The following is an 8,448-nucleotide window of genomic DNA, read 5'->3' as shown; positions in this document are numbered from 1 at the left end:
CAAACTACATTATGGCTTTTGAAAGATAAATATAACTGATAAACTTTAACGAGACTCATGAGCAAAAAAGAGAGTACAGATTAAAAAGCTCCAAAATAAATGAGAATTTACAGCTTAATATCAAAGTAACAGAAAGCATCATAAGATGATACAACAAATTATATGCCAATTAAAATGGAATCCCTAGAATAAATGGACAATTTCTTAGAAAGACATAATCTCCAGGATGGAATGTGAAATGGAAAATATTAACAGATTATCACTAATGAAATTGAATAAGTAATTAAACAAAATCTCCCAAGAAACAAAATTTCAGGCCTAGGCAAATTCACAGGTGATTTCTTCCAAACATTTAGAGAAGAGCTATTACCTATACTTCACAGAGAATTCCAAAAATTTGTAGAGGAAGTAAGGCTTCCTACCCCACATTTGTGTATCACATTACTATTAAAAGAGGAAAAAATATCTCATATAATTACAGGTTATATACTACTGATAAGCATAGATGCAAAAATCATCACTAAATTGTTAGCAAAGCAAACAAAACATTAAAGGATTATACAGTATTATTAAGTCCCTTTTATTCCATGGATGCAAAAGTGTTTCATTACCCACAAATTAATCAATATGTTACACCAAACTAACAAATTGAAAAATAAAAATTATATGGTCACCTCAAAAGAGTCATAAAATGGTTTGACAAATTCAGTAACTATTTATGATTAAATTTCTCCTCAAATTGGGCATGAGGAAACATACCTCAACACAGTTAAGGTCATATATGAGAAAAATTCAGCTAACATGACACTCATTGATTGAAACCTGAAAGCATCTCCTGTAAGAGAAGGAAGAAGAGAAGAATGATCACTCTTACCACTGTTATTCAGTATAGTATTGGAAATTCTAGCCATAGCTATCCAAAATAAAAGTAAATAAAATATAGCTATTTCAGAAAAGGAGTAAAAGTATCTGTTTGCAGATGAAATACTTTAAACAGAAATCCTAAAGGAGACACCACAAAACTACTAGGGCTTATCAATGCATTTGGTAAAATTTCAGAATGTAAAGTTAACATACAGAAATCTTGCATTTCTACACACTAACAACAAGCTAACAGATAGAGGAAGTGAGGTAACTGTCTCACTTAGAGTTGCATTACAAAAAACAAAAAAATCAAGAAATGTATCCAAACAATGAGGTAAAATACCTGTACTCAGAAAACTATAAAATATTTATAACAGAAATTGAAGATAACGCAAACAGATGAAAGGATATACTGTGTTCATATATTAGGAAACAAATATTGTTTAAATGACAGTACTAGCCAAGAAAATACACAAATTACATTCAGTGCCTATCAAAATACAAAGTGCATTTTCAGACACTTACAAAAAATAAATCTTAAATTTACATGTAAACACAAAATAGTTGAAATCAGTAAAAAAGAAAACAAAACAAAACAAAACAAAACAAGCAAACTAAAAATACAATCAACTTTGACAAAGAACAAAGAGGAAGTATCACTGTCCCTGATTTTAAACTATAATACAAAGCTGCAGTAATGAATATAGAAGTGGCACAGAACAAACAGAATTTTGGAACACAACAGAATGCCTAAAAATGAAATCAAACAGTTATGGTCATAAAGCCCATTTCAAAAAATGAACATACATTGAGGGAAATGTAATCAACAGGCACATGAAAATGGTCAACATCACAAACCATCAGAAAAATGCAAGTCCAAAACACAATGAGATTTTATGTCACTCCTGTCAGAATGACAATGATCAAACTGGTAACAAATATAAATATTGGTGAGGATGTAAGGAAAAGAACCTTGATCCATGGCTTGAGTGAATGTAAATTTGTACTGCCACTGTGGAAACACTGTAGAGTTTTATCCAAAAATTAAAAATGAAATATGATCCAACATTTCCATATCTGGATACTTATTCCAAGAGAATAAAAACACTAATCAGAAAAGATATATTCAACCCTATACTCACTGCCGCATTATTTACAATAGCGAGGACATAGAAGAAAACTAATTGCTCATCAAAAAATGATGGATAAAGAAAATGTCTGTTGAATATGACACAACACTGTAAAATGATTATGAATCAATAAAAATGTAAAAAAAAAAGAAAAGAAAATGTCTGTTAATAGTGTATATATCTAACCATCTGTTAACTAAAGATTTATCTATATTTGTATATCTATATATGCATACACTCTAAATATGTATATATATATGCTCACTGTATATATATATATGCACACACACACATAAAATTTTAATGGGTCATAACTCAGCTCTAAAATGTATAAGTTCTTGCCATTTGCAACAAATGGGTAGACCAAGAGTGTAATATGCTAAGTGAAACAAGTCAGATAGATAATGACAAATGCTGAATTATTTTACTCATATTTGGAATTTAAAACAAATTAACATAACAAAACAGAAAACGAGTTATAGATACAGAAAGAAATAGGTTGTTCACAAGAAGGAGGGAAATGTGGTGAAGAAAAAGAAAGAGTTGAGGAAAACTAAGAGAGAAAATTTTCCAGTTGCAAATTAAATGAGTCAGGGACAAGAAAATTCCTGTACGGGGAATAGTCAATAACTATGAAATATCTTTAAATAGCAACATATAATAATTAGATTTATTGTGATCAGTTTGAAATGTATTAAAATTTGCAAACATTTTGTTATGTAAGAGAAACTAACACAGTGTTATACATTAAAGTACACTTCAAAAACAAACAAACATACTTATAGAAAAAAAGCAGATTTGTAGTTAACAGAGGCAGGGGTTGGGAAAGCAGAATTACATTAATGCATTCGAAAGATACATATCTCCAGCAGTTAAATAAACGTGTTCAAGGGATGCTACGTATTAACATGGTAAATACAATTAATACTGTTTTATGTTATATATGAATGTTGTTAAGAGAGCATACAATAAGGATTCTCATCACAACCAAAAGACAAATTGTATTTCTTTAATACTGTATCTAAAGGAGATAATGTGTTCTCCCTAAATTTGCTATAATATTTACTTTATGATACATGTAACTCAAATATCTACCCTGTGAACCAAACCTTACACAATGTGTTATGTCAAATATATCTCAATAAAAGCAGAAGGAAAAATGGAAAAACAATGATCATTGTTTCCCATGTCATTTCTCATGATTGTATTTGCAGCAAGTAATCTTGAGTCATGATAGACTTATCCTAGATAAAGATACTAATAAATAAGTGATTCTGATAAATTATACATAAAGATACTAATATAAATAGTGTTTTACCATACATTAAACTTTCTTCATGTTAACAGCCCACTGATTCTGTAGGCATCAAAATTTCACTCTGTGTATTCATCTGAGATTAGGGAATGGCTACAAATTTAACCATGGCTGCGTTTGCTGTGAGTGATAATGTTCACTGTCTCTGACCAAAGGTCTCATCTCCCCAACAACATCAGTAAGAAAGGAACATGCTAGGTTGCTAAAAATCTCAGCATGGTAAAATCTCAGAACTCCTACAATTCTTAACTGTTTTGCAATGGGAATGCAATACTGACAAAAACTTGATTTTGGATAACAATATGGTGTTTTCTCATGGTTGCATTAGGGGATGTGAAGATAATCCCTGGGATCCACAAGAAACACCCTCGCTCAAGTGCTGGCAAAGAACTGTAAATGTTCTGCATTATCAGGACTGAGGACTGCTTTCAAAATAATGACTATGCTCACTGTATTCCAGGTAGTCCAACGAAAGAAAGGTTATTGGTATTTGTAGTTGAACGGGAATATATCAGCAGTTCAAACTCTATAAACTTGTCAACGGGTGTTCAAAGCCAAAATAAGTCATGTCAACAATGAGAATTAAAAGAAAAAATTCTTGGACATAAGCTTAAATTAAAAAGGAGACACAGTCCTGTAATGGGCTCTGGGGATTGGAGAATGTATATGCCTCAGTCCAATTCAAGGGTTTAGTGGCTTGGCCCTAGCATTAGCTCGGGATTCAATGAACAGTTAACAGTGTACTGGGAGAAATATAATCTACCTTTCCCTGATCGGAAGAGAATCTGGTGGCTCAATGAAACTCTTAATTCACAGACATTCTGAAAGGTACAAAGGAATGATTCACTGATGACTCAACTAAGACAAACTTAGTTACTGCTTAACAATCCATCTTCACACACACACAGAGTGGTAGACAGATTTGTAGTATTTAGTGGGAAGAATTCAGTGGGCAGAGCTCAGAGAATAGTTTTCAAAGCACCAGCCAACTTTTGTACTTTTGCCAATAGTCTAGATTTCTCAGGTAGAAAACTAGAGATGGACAAACAATAAACTTCTTTAGGATTTCTAATTTTGAAAGTAAACTGTAGCTTTTGACTAATCAGTGTAGAACCTTGTTATGATGATCACTATAAGACCCACTGTGTGATAAGAGAGTTTGAAACAAGCTGCTGAACCAGCCCATCTTAACCCCAGACTGCTAATTTAAGCAACAACATAGCCACCATTAGATTTGAGCTGACAAACATTAAAGCTTGATGTTTCTGTTATAGGAAAAACCACTGCTGTCCAGACACTGATCTCCTGCTGCAAGTGGGCTCTTTTCTTCTCTTGGTAAAGGTCATATTGGTGGGATGTTGCTAGAGCTTACCCTGGCCAATTTGACCATTCTCCAGATTTTCACAGTCTTTCTTCACAACTGGTGACACATTTTCAGGACTCAATGTTGTCATTCCAGTCTTATCAGCTGACACTGGCTGCATGATTGTGAGCAGAAGACTTAGGCTCCCTCTCCTTGCCTACACTTTTTCCAGAATTTCAGCTCATTTCAAATTCTGAAAATGCTTCACCTTTTATTTTAAATTAATGGGAAATAGACAAAGTCTTCCATGAATATATTATATTTCCTAATATCTGCAAAAATTTGGTATTCTTGCAGTTGCACAAATTTCTAATTCTACCACCCTCACCTCTTTTTAGTCCACACAGTTTAGATTGCAATTTAGTTATTGAATATGACCACCCCAACCAAGGGGCTAGTACCTTTTAGATAGTTCTTGTGTGAATGTTAGAAGGGGCACAAGTTATTTGGGGTGTATAAATCTACATTAAATGTTTGCAATGGCAGGGTCTCTTCTGGACAAAGCTCTGATTCTAAGAAGTCAATTAATTATAAGGCAGTATAATTATTAGAATGGGGAAGAATATCAGCTATTTTGAGGTGGATGGATGATGAAGTGACAGGAAAAAATCCAGCAAATGAGAATGGAATGCTTTATGCCTCTGGAGGCATGAATTAAGAAGAAAATAATACTTTGTTTTCTGTACCTACCTCCAATTACTGTGTTGAGTGACTAGTCCTTGGGCTAAGAAAAGAGCAAGATTGTGGTGAAGAGTAAAGACCATAACGAAACAGTTTTAAAAACCATGAGAGTTTTATTGTTTCAGGAAAGTAGATTTTGCTTAAAGTAAACATGTACTTTTCATTCACTAAATACTAAAAGGCATCCTGTGGCATGTGCTGTGCTTACAGTGCTGGTATGCAAGTTAGACAAGGAAAGGGGGATAGACAGAAAATATCTGGAGGAGGTGATTTCTGTGCTGAGACTGGAAAAATCTAAATAGGTAAAAGGAGGACATCCTTTGCCCAAGGATGAGCTTGAGTAAAAGTTCTGAGGTTGAATTTAATATGGTTGATAAGGATTTGCCTGGATGTATCTCCAGAAACAGTGAAACATAAGGATATGTCAAATTAGTCAGATGCCAGATGTATAATGAAATGACTAAACTCTGTTGAGTTTGTGGGCTTAGAGTTGGAAAGGCATTATGTGCCACCCTGAGGATGTAAGCATGTCTTTGGCTGGAACAAAAAAGAAACATAAAATATTCACTTGAAAATATAGTGTAGACTCTTGAGGGGAGGAAAAGAAACCACCAATTTGAATGCTTTGAAAACAGCACAAAGAAGACAATAGATAAAATTACTTCTTAAGTTCTACCACATTCTGAATGTGCCATCTGAGAATACATCATGTGACTTTTATGATACCAGAGATGACATAATAGAGACCATGATTCCTGGGCCGGTTCCTGCATTTATATCCTGTTCCAACATATCCTAACCAAACACATTTAATACTTTCCAGGATGAACCAGAAACAACTTAGTAATTTTCCCTCTCTCCATGTTTTGGTCTTTTTACAAATTCTTCCATTTTCCTCTTTTCCTTACAGAAATTATTTAAATTTACACCCATATTGTTCCATCGAATGATCATATCAATCAAATATCTCTTTTTTTCTTTAAATGGTAACTTAGTCTCCCGTTTAACTCATTAATCCATTTTTTTTAAAAAAAGGATAATAAATGTACACAACTATGTTTATTTTTCAAATAAGAAAATTGCAGATATTTGTCGACATTTGCCAACATCAATTTTAATCTTTGTTATCCTGCATAATCTGGTAGTCCTCTGATAGATCAGTTGTAATTAGGATGACATTCATAACCTGAAGATGTCTGATGAGTTGGCCTTGAAAGAGATGTAGCTGATGTATCAGCTATCAATGGCACTAGAAACCGTGGTGTTCTCCCTTGTTGAAATTTAGAAAAACGACCTTCATTGGCAGATATGTTGTGATATCTTTTTGGAAAAGTACAAGGCTCCACAATCAGTCCAAAATAATTGCTCTGTATGGGAGAAAAGATGCTGTACTTAGAGTAGAATTTGTAGTTGTAATGAAGTTCAAAACACGGCCATTTGCTTCAGTGTAGCTGCTTTGAGAGTGCTCATGGACAGTGGTCAACTGATTGAAAATAGCACTTTGATCCACTGCAATTTGTTCTGGTGGTCTAACTGACATTGATGATAGAGGAGAAAAATCACCTTGATTGGGGTAGTTGTATCACCAATTATGTGGCTAGTAGAGGGCTTCCTTATTAGAGCCATGTTTAAATTTGGAGAAGGTAAAAATGCACTTTCTCCACTAGTGTCATACACAAAATCAGAATTATGTTTACCAACATTACCTCCTCCTTTAAAGAGCTTCTTGTTGAAATCTTGAGACGATGAAGATACCAGAGAGGCATTTTTAATCCCAATTCTTCTTTTAATTCTCACTAAAAGCTTGTGACAGGCTCTTTTAAAATTTGGATTATGGTAGAACTGCAGCTACAACAAAAAAAGAAAGATTTTTAATAATATATTAGAACAAAATACAACACTACAATAAGCCTAACCTATAAAACCTCAGATTTCACGTTTACAATGCAAAGATAATATCATCAAAATATGAACATTGCTGACGATATTTTGAAGTTCCTTGTTTGGAAAATACACATTTAAATAGTACAGTCATCAAATTTAAGACGTTAGCATTTGCAGTAACGGAGAATGCCACTTTTTAAAAGCAGCTTTAATAGCTTTATTTAGATTTCTGATAAGATTCATAGTTGCAAGCAAAGTTTCTCATAATCTTGAATAGTTAATGCACTGTCATCATTTTTAGAAAAATAAGGATTTTAACCTTTGTAGTTTAATACAATTTTCAAAATCAAGCTTTACATTTATATTGCCATTGATTGATGTACAAAATAAAATTTTATGCATAAGTTACCAAATCGGAACTAAAATTTCTGAATACCTTGCTTAAAACAGAGACTTCTTTTCCTTGTGCCAGAAAGTCAGCTAGATAAGCAGATCTTTGAAAATTCTGCCTCACTTTACTAAACCCATAAAGGTTAAGCCGTCTAACTAAACTTTTCATACTTCCAGTTTCAAATATTCTGAAAGGGGCCTTTCTTTTCAAAACTTACTTCTTAAAGACATCTTCATCAATCACTATGGAAGTTACATTATCATCCCACCAGATGGATTTAAATTGGTCACTCCCAGCCATTTTCCAGAGTTTTCTTGGGAATGTCAGAGGACAAAAATCATTATCTTCATTTGGTTCCGAGACACAATGTGTGTAACATGGCCTTTTTATCAAGGATTCTTCAGACAAAGTCTGAAAAGCATTTTCTTCAATCACAGACCACAAGTCCAAGTGCGCAGAGAATGTTTGATCACACAATAGAGATCTACCAGAGTTTCCTGAACAAGTTGGTCCAACTTAAGGAGACACATCTTGAATTTCTGAAGAAATATGCTCCATCTCAAAAAATTTTTCTACAGCTTCATTTCTAATCTGCATGATTTTGAGCACTGCAGCTTCAAATGCTGCTTTAGCAGGCCTGCAAGTTAAACTGTTAGGCCATCAAAGTGGTTCTCAACCTGAGAGGCTGTGACATCACAAAATGACAGGTCTCCTAGCAACTCAAGTGGAACATTCAGCCAGTGTTTCCTTCTCATTCATCCAGTTAAAATGAAACATATAGGATGTTTAATTTTATAGTGTGATGTGGAAATAATTTCCC

The 8,448-nt window shown here is 33.6% G+C and overlaps 1 long non-coding RNA gene across 1 annotated transcript; it reads right to left on the bottom strand.

Annotated features, from left to right (window-relative positions):
• Positions 1 to 6,447: 6,447 nt before the first annotated feature.
• LOC140694049 (uncharacterized) lies at positions 6,448 to 8,118 on the bottom strand. The gene is made up of 3 exons (XR_012069790.1): positions 7,846 to 8,118; positions 7,060 to 7,201; positions 6,448 to 6,720 (listed from the first exon to the last, which is right to left on the bottom strand). It is a non-coding gene; the product is annotated as an uncharacterized lncRNA (long non-coding RNA).
• Positions 8,119 to 8,448: the final 330 nt, after the last annotated feature.

Source organism: Vicugna pacos, unplaced genomic scaffold, assembly GCF_048564905.1.
Source record: "Vicugna pacos unplaced genomic scaffold, VicPac4 scaffold_20, whole genome shotgun sequence".
Lineage (NCBI taxonomy): Eukaryota > Metazoa > Chordata > Mammalia > Artiodactyla > Camelidae > Vicugna > Vicugna pacos.
This window is presented reverse-complemented; position numbering and strand designations above follow the sequence as displayed.